The sequence below is a fragment of the Anopheles coluzzii genome, chromosome X (genome assembly GCF_943734685.1).
Source record: "Anopheles coluzzii chromosome X, AcolN3, whole genome shotgun sequence".
NCBI lineage: Eukaryota > Metazoa > Arthropoda > Insecta > Diptera > Culicidae > Anopheles > Anopheles coluzzii.
Genome location: NC_064669.1, coordinates 22,563,278 through 22,576,311, shown reverse-complemented (window position 1 = coordinate 22,576,311; position 13,034 = coordinate 22,563,278). Strand labels below are relative to the sequence as shown.

Here is a 13,034-nt window from a genome sequence, read left to right as displayed (position 1 = left end):
TCTGCATGAGCACAGTAACGATAATGGTAGTAGATTGGTCCAGTTTGCCGCAGCGAACAATCTGGTTGTAGGAAGTACCAAATTAAAGCAAGAAGAAAATCCTCAAGGTTGCATGGGCGCACCCGGATGAAGAATCCTTCAACCAGATCGACCACGTGTTAATAAGCCGCCGACGACAGTCGAGCCTGTTAAACGTCAGAACTTATCGAGGAGCCAATATCGATTCCGATCACTACTTGGTTGGCTAAGTGATACGTTGTAGAATCGCCCGCCCCCGCGACAATGGGGGCGGAGAAAACACGCAGCCTCGACTTTACACGGACTCTCTAAGGGGCTTTACTGTCCAACAGGAATTCAAAGCCGCTTTAGACGAGTCTCTGCTACCAGAAAACAGTTATGAAACTACGAGCGAGAGGTGGTACGCTCTAAAAACAAAAATAATAAACTGTGCAAGAAATATACTCCCACCACGTCGTGGCAACACCAAATCTGGCTGGTTCGACGATGAATGCAGACAAGTGACCGAACGTAAAAATACTGCATACTGAGCAATGCAGCAACGGCATAGAACGCGGGCATGCGTAAAGGAATATTCACGGCTCAGACGCGAAGAGAAACGAGTTCACCGCTCCAAGAAGCATGCTTTGGAAGAGCAAAACATGCGGGAACTCGAGCAAACCAGAGAGGCGTACGGACCGACACGAAAGTTTTACCAAGCGATAGCAGGTCACCGAAACAACGTTGTACCTAAGGTTACCTGCTGTCGCAGCAGGGAGGGAGATCTGGTTAGTAGCCAGCCAGAGGTCCTCTCGCGGTGGGCTCAGTACTTTGATGAATTACTCAATGACCAGTTTAGCGAACAGCTAGAAGCGTAACTAGCAGATAGTGTCATGCTACTGCCACCTAGCATAGAAGAAACACGAAAGGCTATCCGTCGGCTGAAAAATAACAAGACACCCGGAACCGACGGAATTGCAGCTGAACTGGTCAAGAATGGTGGGGCACGACTAGAAAACGAGATTCGTCAAATTGTTACTGAGGTGTGGGATAGCGAATCGATGCCTTGTGATTGGAATCTCGGCATCATCTACCCCATATACAAGAAGGGAGACAGGTTGGACTGCAACAACTACAGGGGTATTACGATATTGAATACCGCCTATAAAATATTCTCCCTGATCCTTCAAGATCGCCTTGTCCCGCACGTCGAAGAGATCTCTTCATTGACTTCAAATCCGCAAACGATAGCATAGCCAGGGTAAAACTGTACGACGCTATGAGCTCATTTGGAATCCCGGCCAAACTGATAAGGCTAGTTAGAATGACTATGACCAACGTCACATGCCAGGTGAGGGTGGATGGAAAACTCTCAGGACCTTTTGCTACCACCAAGGGTCTGCGCCAGGGGGACGGGACGCAACATCAGCGGACCTACCAATAAATAATCCGAATCTACGTAGGCGTGATGTACAGATAGGTGAACGCACTTTTGAAGTCGTCCCACAATTCACCTATCTGGGGTCAAAGGTCAGCAACGACAACAGTATGGAAGCTGAGTTGCGCGCAAGGATGCTGGCTGCCAACCGGTCTTTCTACAGCCTGAAAAAGCAGTTCACCTCAAAGAACCTGTCGCGACGGACGAAGCTGGGACTATACAGTACCTATATAGTACCGGTACTCACATACGCCTCTGAGACATGGACACTGTCCAAATCTGACGAAACCCTCTTAGCCGCGTTCGAGAGGAAGATGCTCAGAAGGATACTTGGCCCCGTATGTGTGGAAGGACAATAGAGGAGCCGCTATAATGACGAGCTATACGAGATGTACGGCGACCTCACTGTCGTACAGCGTATCAAGCTCGCCAGGCTCCGGTGAGCTGGCCATGTTGTACGCATGGAAACGGATGACCCAGCCCGTAAAGTCTGTTTAGGCCGTCCACAAGGACAGAGGACGCGACTTTTATTTATTTTGAACGATCTTTCGAATGCGCTAATAAAAATAATTGTATTCCATATGGTTCTTTAAAAAAATCATTTTTATCCTAGAACCGCCATATGGGACATTTTTGTCCCATAAGCAAATTTAATTGTGATGGCTGGCATCCCTGCTGTCAACGAGTGAGGGGTGTGTTTCTGCAAGTCTGGCTGCACTGGCGTGTACGCATTTTGTGACAAGACATGTCAATACGAATAGAACAATAGAAGTGCGCGAAAGTATTTAACTGCATACGTGCTTTTACTCTTGCTTACTACGTGCTTATGTTTTCGCTATATTCAATCGTCTAGTCCATTAAAGCATTCTACCGTACACTCTAGCACAATTTTATTAGTAGCACTGGTTCGTCGTCTTAAAAAGATTTATTATACCTAATTATGGAGTTTATTAATTATTTTACCACATGAAACCCTTAGTAAATAATAAACATGTCTAAATATGTACACATAACGAATGGGACAAAATTGTCCCATATGGCGGTTTTAGTAAGGTTGAAACGTCCGGCGGTTCTAGTGTTAAGGCCGGGATAACGGACTGGAAGACGAAGACGCGAGACCATGAGCGGTTTCGGACACTCCTGAGGCAGGCCAAGACCGCAAAGCGGTTGTAGCGCCGGATAAGAAAGTAAGTAAGTATTACCTACCCAAGTAGGTGATTATAGAAGTAAGGGGTAAAAGTTTATGTTATTTTTAAAAGTACTTTTAAAAAACTTAAAAAAAAAAGAAATGTTTTCACCATTATTTTATTACATGTTTCTCTGGGCATTTCATTTTTTTTAAATGATGCTATAATCCAATAAAGGTTATCATAAAAAGAATAAGCAATAGGTTTCGCATAAGGTTTCGTCGACATTTTTGTTCTAGCATTAGTGTGTTTGACAGTTGGTCGAAGCAACTGACGGTCGGAGTGAGTGTAAACAAACGGATTCAGCATTTCTTTAAAATCATTTTTTTCCATAATTTTGATGAAAATGGGGTAAATAAGAGTGATGAGAGTGTTAATAAACTTATGTCAAACTTAATTACACACGTAGACAGAGGCTTAAATTCTTTGTGAGGTTAAATTTGCGCGTTTTCGACAGCTTGAGCTGTCGGCAGAAAATCTCTCGAATGCACCTTTCTGTTCGAGCAATACGGTACCGATTTTTACTTCGTCGACTCGAATCTGCCGATGAGTTACTCGAAACGGAACGTCGCTAGCAAAACGATATGAAAATGAACATAATAAACTTGCGAGTGAATCTTCTCGAATGCCGAACGCAATATAATAGGCCTGATAGTTTCGCTGACATGTATCGAGGTAGAATAAAACTTTGGTCGAAGCGGACTTTTCAACACTAGAACGTCCAGCCGACCAAAGAAACCCAGAAGGAGTTTCCCTTACTGGAAACATGGAGTTTAGAAGCCTTACCGTGGGTAGGAGAACACAATTAAACTCTTGAAACAAGTTGGAAGACGAAGTTTTAGGCAGCGTAACGTCCTATCTTGACAGTCCGAACAAATCTAATTTTCCACGGTCGAAGTTGGTTTTATTTATGCTCAAAAGATTTTTTGGAATGTGTTTTCGTTCCAATTAAAGGTTATTGAAATTTCATTTCATTTCATTTCATTTTCATTTCATAGGGGCGGAGAAAACACGCAGCCTCGGCTCAACACGGACTCTCTAAGGGACTTTACTGTCCAACAGGAATTCAAAGCCGCTTTAGACGAGTCTCTGCTACCAGAAAACAGTTATTTCATTTCATTTCATTTCATTTATTTCATACAATATCCGCCATCAAGGCTAAATATAATAGACTTAAAACTAATTTAATACTAACAAATAAACAAAATAATTCATGAAAAACTAAGCCTAACTAACCTAGTCTTGACCTAGCAAAAAAGAAAAGAAAAAAAACAAGAGTAGAGCGTAGAGACTATCATAAACTTAACAAAAACAAAAAAAAAGAGAGTAATAGAAAACTAAGGAGAATAATTAAAGGGAATTAGAAGAAAAAATACGGTTACGGAAAGAGTTAAGAGAGGAGTCGAAATCAAAGAGATAGTAAAAGTGGTTAAACAACCTGAAACAGGACAGAAGAGGGTCATTGAAAGTATAAAGAGTATGACGTGTTTCAATTGACAGAGGATCACGTGGACGAAGAGAACGAGAGGGAACATACAGCGGGATGGACGAGAGTAAATCAGGAGCATCAGTAGCAGAAAGTAATAAGCCACCAATAAAACAAGCCTGAAACACTTGGCGGCGGAAGCTTAAGGAGTGAAGATTGAATAACTGCAATCGCGTTTCATAGGGAGGTAGTGAGGCAGCACCGAACAAACGACGAAAGGCAATCCTGGTAAAGAGGCGCTGAATGCTTTCAATTCTCGAACAGCCATCAATAGTGGGAGGATTCCAGATGATACTTGCATATTCAAGAATAGGCCTTACCAAAGCACAATAAAGGATTCTTAGGATGCTTTGATCTCTAAAAATAGAGGTAAAACGTAAGATAAACCCAAGGGTTCGATTTGCTTTTAGTAGCACCTCATCAAGCTGCAGTTTAAAGTTAAGACGACAGTCAAGTATAATACCAAGGTCACGGATGGACATAACACGAGAGAGGGAAGCGCTAGAGAGAGTATAGTTAAATAAAATAGGAGAAAGAGAGTGAGAGAAAGAAATAACAGAACATTTTTCGGGACACAGGCGAAGTAAATTGGATGAACACCAATGAACAAATGTATTGAGGTAATGCTGAAGTCTCAGACAATCAGAAGAAGAAGACACAGGTAAAAAGATTTTGATATCATCCGCATAAAGGAGATGACCATCAGGAGGTAAAACATTACAAACATCATTGATGAACAAAGAAAACAGAAGTGGACTTAGCACACAACCCTGAGGGACACCTGACGTACAAAAAAACTCCTCAGATAAGTACGACCCGGTTTTAACCCTGCATGATCGATTACTTAAATATGAGGACAGCCAGCTAATAATGCCATCACCAAAACCAAGTTTAGACAATTTAGCTAATAATAAAGAGTGAGGTAAACTATCAAAAGCAGCATGAAAGTCGGTGTATATTGCATCAAGTTGGGTACCGGCCTCAAAAGATCTAAAAATATTGGAAATAAAAGACATGAGATTAGTTGAAGTAGACCTAACAGGCATAAACCCATGCTGTTTAGGGCTAATAGCGGAACTACAACTATGAAGTATGGTTGGAAGGATACATAGCTCAAAAGTTTTGGCTGTGGCGCAAGTTTGGGTTATCCCACGATAATTAGAAACAATGCTACGGCATCCCTTTTTGTGTACCGGAAAAAGCCAACAGGATTTCCAAAGAGCAGGAAAAACCCCAAGAGAAAGTGAAAGGTTGAAAATTTTAGCAAGGTGTGGAGCAAGCACGTCCTTACAGTTTATTAAAACAGAGGCAGGAATGCCATCTGGACCAGGAGTAAAAGAACGTTTCAACCCAAATAACACCTGTACAACTGTTTCAGAGCTAACCGAAATATCGGAGAGATTAATTAAGTTCTCTGGCGTGTAGAGTAGCCCACCCTCAATAAGGTTAGGGTCACTAACCGGTGGCTCAAACATTTGGGAAAAATGTGCAGAGAATAGCTCACAGATCTCAACAGGCGTAGAAATTTATGAAACTACGAGCGAGGTTATTGAAATTAGGTGCATTTTAAATATTGTATCGGAGTGAGGTATCTGTCATTTTGAGCATAGGCGCTTTTAGTGTTTTTACAAAAGTTCTGGAAAGTTTCACGTGACAACAGGTGCGTTCGTCGATCTTTGCGTAAGCTGCGCTTTTAGCGATAAGTTGCTATGCGTTCTCTGTTTGTCAACTTTGCTACAGTTACGCCTGTAGTGATCATGTTGCGCGAGTTATTTTTCTTTCTTTCTTACACTTCAGAAAGAAGTGGATCTTTCGAATGCTAGAAAAAAATAGACTTTATTTTCATTATTGTTACCAACGCTTGATGTGACCGGTTGGCGAACGAGACGGAATTGGTTTTATTTATACTCAATGGGTTTAGTACATTTGGGTTTGGAATGTGTTTTTGTCCTAATTAACCTTCATTTCTATAACCACCTACCCGGGTATGTTTTGCTTATTCTTTTTATGATAACTTTTTATTGGATTATCGAACCGATCCAAAAAAATTAGATTGCCTAGAGAAACATGTTTTAAAAAAAGTGGTAAATAATTCAGAAATTTTCAAATTATTTGAATGTGCTTTAAAAACTAAAATCATGTTTTACCCCTTTCTTCTATAACCACCTACCCGGGTAGGTAATACATACAATAAAGGATTTTGGTTTCGATTAGTCGCTAATTTTGTAATGATATGTATAGCAATGCATGTAGTTATATTTATAGAATCTATTCCAAAAGTTTTCTAGCTCTTGATATTCTTCTAAAATCAGATAAATTGAAATGATTGCCCCGACAGTCAGGAAAACATGGCAGTGTATTAGTGTCCGTTGAACTAATTGCTATGCATTCAAGTTATGTAACTAAAAGCCATTCTTCATAAATTAATAACAAACAAATAAGTATTGTTATAGCTGCATAGAATAATTTAAATAAGACACTTTTTGACCAATAAAAATACCAATTCCCTTATAAAATCTTTTACCTACCCGGGTAGATGGTCATAAAGATGAGGGTGTATTTTTGGTCATAGAAACGAAGGTTAAAGAATATAGATATGAGGTGCAATTTATACATTGTATCGGATTGAGGTGTCTATCAATTTGTGCCTACCCGCTGCGCAAAGCGATCGAAAACTTCTCAACCTCTCGCTCAATATAGCTGGAGAGCAAGAACCAATAATGGGACCCTTTCCGTTGTAAGTTCGAGGGCTGAAATTTCAGCCTTTCAGCTGTTTGCATTGTATAGCAGTTTTCAATCAGCTATCTATGTGAGTATATTATACAGGTGGGCTTATCCTGAGGTGTATTAATTTTGAAGGCTGATTTTTATCGCTTCTGCTTCTGAATGAAGATTTTAAGAGTGTTTTGAGTATTCGTCAAGCCTCCAGAAAGCTCGTTGGAGCAAAAGTTTTCACTCGTTCTGTCAAAAAGTGATGTTCAAAATTGGTTATAAAAATGCTATGAGACCACCTGGACCTGGCCTTGCCTTACTTGCTCTTCTGCCCGTGCCTTCCGCCGACCGCTGATTGGCTGTTGCGGTGTATGCGTTGATACTCATATGTGCATTGCGGTTGTGTATTGTTATAGGTGGGTGTTAGCATTTATTAATTTGTGTGTGACCTTGAGACGCTGTAGGAGAAGCTGGATTGGGATTCAAAGGGTTATCGGTGTATTGACCCGCACGACAAAATCGAGCAGTTTTGTAGCTCGGATTTTCGATCGCTTTCCGCCAAAAGCGATCGAAAAAGCGAGCAGAAATGTCAAGAAAAACGCTTGGATTCCGATCGAAGAAATATTTCAATCCAAAAACTTCAGCGCTGAAAATTTCGAAATATTTCATTTATAAATTTGCAACAATTTTGAATGCGAAATATTTCACAGCCATGCGCTGTGAAATATGCTTGCAGTTTGAGTTTGAGAAGTTTTCGATCGCTTTGCGCAGCGGGGATGGTTTATTTTATTTCGTGCCGCTGCTGATGAGACCATTCGATGCCAGTTGAGGGTGAAGAAGCCTATTTAAAACAAGCGTAGGAGAACGTCTAACACTAATCGAATATTTTTTTATTTGAACATGTTTGATGCTTCAACGACCTTCTAAGCATCATGTAGCACCATGTATAGTGGCTATAATTTTTTTTTTTAATGTGCCGAAATCTGTCTCGAGTTTTCGGGTCTCGATACACACACACACACACAACGCGTAGAAAGTGATCGTTCACTCTATCATGTTCCGCTCCCCCACCCCGCCTGACGCTTTGGATGAGGATGCGCTGCAAGATAGCTGAACCAGCCTATCTTCCGATAAGGTAGCCGTAATAGATCATGTGGTAAGGGTGGTGGGGGGGGGGGGGGGGTAGGGGGGGGGAGGGGGGAGGGTTTGTGAATGAGTATTCGCGTTTGCGCTTTCGGGGGTGCGTGCTTGCGTGCGCGCTTGCGTGGGTGCGTGCTCACGTGCGCGCTTTCGGGGGTGCGTGCTTGTGTGCGCGCTTGCGTGGGTGCGTGCTCACGTGCGCGCGTACGTGCGTGCGTGCGTGCTCGCGTTCGTGTGTGTGTGAGTTTGCGCGCGCGTGTTTGTGTGTTTGTGTGTGCGTGCGTTTGGTAACCCCTAAAACTCTTTGATTCTGATGCGTACATTTTCATCCGCTGCGGCTACAAAATGCCACGCATTTTCGATCTCGCTACCTGAGAGACAACACAACCATTGGCATTGGCATCTTTGCGATCGGCTCTGCTGTTGGGGGTATTAAAAAGACACACGATCGAAGCAAACGTGCGTGTGATTTGTAGCACATTTCTTTCCAATTAAGCTAGCAGACGCAAGTGGAAACAAAACTTGAATTGAATTCATACAAAAGAGGATTCTGGATTAGTTTATTACGGTGCACGTATGGTGCTGCACCTGTCCGTACAGAATCTGGTAGCTTGTTGGTTTGGAGTAGTTATCATGATGCCGATTGACCGGCAATGCCTTGGAATGGGTTCGGATCGGTAGATTCATGTTTTGGTCGATTGCATTCCGTTGATTTTTCGCGCCGTAGCGGGACACCCGGCAGCAACAAAGTCAAGACAAACTATTCCCCGGGTGTGCAATGTTATGATAAGTTCTTTTTCTTATTATTATAATAATAATAATTATTATTATTATTATTATTATTATTGGCGTAATAGCTTACGCAATCGTTCACGCGTTTTCAGGACTTGAATACCTCGTAGCCGGATAGTCAGCCCTTGCTACGGCGGACGGTTGATACACGCGGGGCGAGTATAGGCTTCGAACGACGAAATCCGTTCGCCGCGGTTGTTAGAAGGCGCTCACTTGGCGCTCAGTTTTAATATAACGTACCATTGAGAGACCGTAAGAAGCGCGTGAAAGAATGAGTTCTACCAGCCGGGGTCGAACGTTCCCGTTTGTGTGGGGAGAAATCCGCGAGGTTTCGCGCTGCGGATTTGGAACGAATGTTTTTTTCAATGTAACGTTTTGCTTCAAATTTAGTTTTAAATGTTTGAAGTGAATTGAACTTAGAGGTATGTAACATTTTGAAAATGTTTTGTGATCTATTTCCAATAAAAAAAATTTTCATCAGTTTTGAAAATGTATATAAAAACATAAAATATATCGGAATATAAATATATATAAAAATATCTATAATAATATAGTTAAATAAATACATTATAAATAGAATTATAAGTCGTGGACAAGAATTCGTTACGTTTATTCGTCACAAAGGTCCGAAAATAAAAGAGGACGATCCTCTTACTGCAGGTCGCTTTGACGCGTTTTTTTTTAAAATATCGTAATTTTTTTACACGCCCTTTTTTGATTGTACCATACTATTAAAAAACATCATGGGTAAGAAAAAAAACATGGGCAAGACTATTTTTGTTAAAATTGATACAAGTTCATGCATGTTAGGGAAGACACGATTTGAGGTTAGTTGGCTCCAGAAGCAAGATCCCAACGGATCATTATACGAATCGTATGTTGTTTACGATGATCGTTCGTTAAAGGCTGGAAAAGTCTTTTGCATTCGAAAGAAAATAACTTTCGAGAACCGTGGAATAACTGCACTCAATGATCATGCGAAAACAACAAAGCATACGAACAATGCAAAATCGCATAAGAGTACAAGTCAACTACGATTGGTACCTTTTGATCAGGCATGTTTAAGGGCAGGAAGTGTAAAACTCAACAAAAAAATTACTTTTTTGTTTATATTTTTAAGGCAAGTGCTCGTATTTCGGCCAGGGTACACGAAGCAACTATTTCTTCACAGGGCGAACCACAACCATGTACGTCAAAATCACCAGTGACTTTGCGTCTTCACTTCACCGACGGAGGTATTCTCGAAAAAGAGGTTTTTTGGACCATACACGCAGTAATGAAGAATGAATCGTTCAACTACGCTGAAAAGGACACCAAGGTGTTACGCGCGCTAGCGCCAAATGATTTGAAGGAGTTCAGTTTGTAGCGGCAGAAAATGACCAATATGGTCAATTACGCTATCGGCCCATTCTTCAGGGATCTTTTCTTGAAGGATGTACGGGGAGAGTATGATTCGTTGTTGTTCGATGAAACCGAAGGAAACAATGGACTCAAGGAAATGGAAGTGACGGTGAAATATATTTCGAGCCACCTGACGAATCTGACTTTATATGGATACAATGAGCGATTACTAGCTATGCCAAGGCAATACAATACATGGTCTAATCACTTTGATTTTAATTTAGTAACGAATTAACAACCAACCAAAGAGAATATTTTATTATTTTCCAATTTTGGCGACACCGGATTAAGACCGGATTAAGATGTCGATCTCGAGGATCCCTCCCCCCTCCCCCGCCAGCAAACCATTACGGTGATGCAAAGCCAATTGCAATATTCCCCCCCCCCCCCCCTCCGCTTGACATCAACAAGGGGCCTCAACTCCTTTTATCGCTTAGGGCCCCTACACCCTAAATCCGCCACTGGTTTCAAGTTAATAACGTTCTTAACGCATCTTATAATCTATGTGAGAAATTAGTTGTACACGACTGAAGAAGATGGGTAGCTCTAGTCCAATTCTTTATTTTTGCTCCAAATTCACACGTCCTTCACCTTCGACATTTCACGTTCAACTAACTTCCTGACCTAGTAGCGCGCGCCGTTTAAATTCTTTCTTTCGCCCAATCGGCGCTCGCCACGATATCGCTGTGGGCGATATCTCTCCCGTCTCTTATCTTTACCTCACATCTGTTGGACGTGATTTTTGAGAGTCAGAAGACTCTGAATGTGTGCTCCTCAACATAAATTACATCTTTTCCTGTTGTTGCATTAGAAAGCTATCACCCGCCGTTGGAATTACGTGTACCACAAATCTTTAGTGCTTCGTCCACACGCAACGCTATAGTGCTGTATATCCCCGGTTTACGGGACTTCAGAAGAATGTACGTCTTTTACATGATCCTGTTACTGTCTTCCACGGATTGGTCTTTTCTTCAGGGAAATCCTGATGTAATCCACGTGCTGGACCGCTTCAATAACATCCCAATAGAAATAATTACAACCTGCTGTCCTTTAAAACGACCACGAATTAATCGCCCAAGGGGAAATGCTCGCTTGCACCGCTTAAAAAGAAATAAATCTTAATGTTGCCAATTCACAGAAAACGTACATAACGCTCAAGGCTGAGGTTCATTGCCGCTCACAACACCTACCGTAGAAAGCAAAAAGCTTCGTTTTTGAATTCTTACTCGAATTCATTTCGCGTTAAAAAGACATCCGACACGCTTCTGGAAATATGTCGTGGTATATATTTGGTAAATATATAAACGTGGTAGCGTATAAAAAAGATCTTTAGCCCTGGACCAGACGGTATTCCAACGGCAGTCCTTGTCAACTGTCGTGACCTTTTGGCGGAACCTCTAGCTCGCATCTTTAAACTTTTGGAATTAGTACAGTGTTTGGCATCTTTAAACACTGTACTAGAAGCTTGGAAATCTTATGTGATGTTTCCTGTGTTTAAAAAATGCAATATGACCTCTGCAACTAACTATCGCGGGATAACCACACTGCCTGCTGATACCAAAGTCTTTGAAATCGTCGTGCTAGATTCCATTATGAATAGCTGCCGGTCACTCATTTTACGCACCAACACGTTGACGTTTATAGCATTCGGTCGCAGCTTAGCATAATTGTGCAAATTTAGTATACTAAGCGTTGCATTTTTCTCACAATCTGCCTGAGGGCCATACTACCCTGGATCAATCGTTCTAATTTTTGCATTTGTACACCGCGGTTGCATCTGAAATCATTGCGTTTTTGCTGTCTCAGATCCGCGAAGTATACAATATGCGTCGGTTCGTCGCCACCGTTGTGTTCGCCCTTCCTTCCCATATTGCAATTCGACCAAGCTGCACTGCGCTGCCGCCCGTATCTAGTTTTCCACTTCTATCAATCCGAAATTCTCAATTCTTCTTCAAAGAATTCCGGAATTCTTCTTCAAAGTGCAATGCTTGCGCTGGAGAGATTGAAGACGAGTTCATCAGCTGCTCTCTGTGTGAATCACCGTTTCACCTCGGTTGTGCTGCCATCACGACCGATGCACTTAAGTGCATTTCGGATAATAGACAACTTTATTGGTGTTGTACTGGTTGTAACGGTGTTATCACCCATCCACGCCTAAAACGAATCAAAGAGGTGTTAGTGCAATCGAGTATAAATGCCTGTGTGTCTCAAGTCTCATAGGCATAAATGCCTATGTGTCTTAAAATGGCCCCTTGCCAAGGAGATCCGTACCCGTTTCGCTTAGCTAATTGATCATCGTACGACGGTCAGTAGCCATCCACCTGCCAAGATGAGGCGGGTTATTCCTGCTAAACGCCTATTCGCAGATGTTGATCGCTCAAACCGTATCGCCAGTATCAACAACACACGCATAAACCCACCAATAAACTAACAAGCAACGACAATAGGTTTGATTTAACCAACACCATCGACCACAATCTCACCTTAATAAAACACATACCACGGCTTCCGATGACCATCACAGGCACAAGGATTGTAACAACCCCATCTCAATTGATATTAATGGAACCCGCTCAAGTCCGGGAACCTAAATTTAGTCGCTATTTACCTAGACTTCCTCCAAACACCTCAATTTAAAATGTTATTGGCTTCCTGATTAAACAACTTGGCACGGACGAAATCACCGTACACACCGTACAAGGATGCTGATCTTAACACTATTACATTTATATTGTTCAAAGTATTGGTACCAGAGAACCCGAGAGAGAAAGCCCTTAAGCCCGAAACATGGCCAACAGAAATCACCGTTCGTGACTTTGTTGACAAACGCAGTCCGATTAACAACTTGACCTTCCGTCCCTCTCCATTAATACCATCACCT

At 41.8% G+C, this 13,034-nt stretch overlaps 1 protein-coding gene across 3 annotated transcripts in view; it reads right to left on the bottom strand.

Annotated features, from left to right (window-relative positions):
• Positions 1-13,034, bottom strand: part of LOC120949533 (uncharacterized) — a 184,827-nt gene that overhangs the window by 67,986 nt on the left and 103,807 nt on the right. The gene's annotated exons all lie outside the window — the stretch shown is intronic.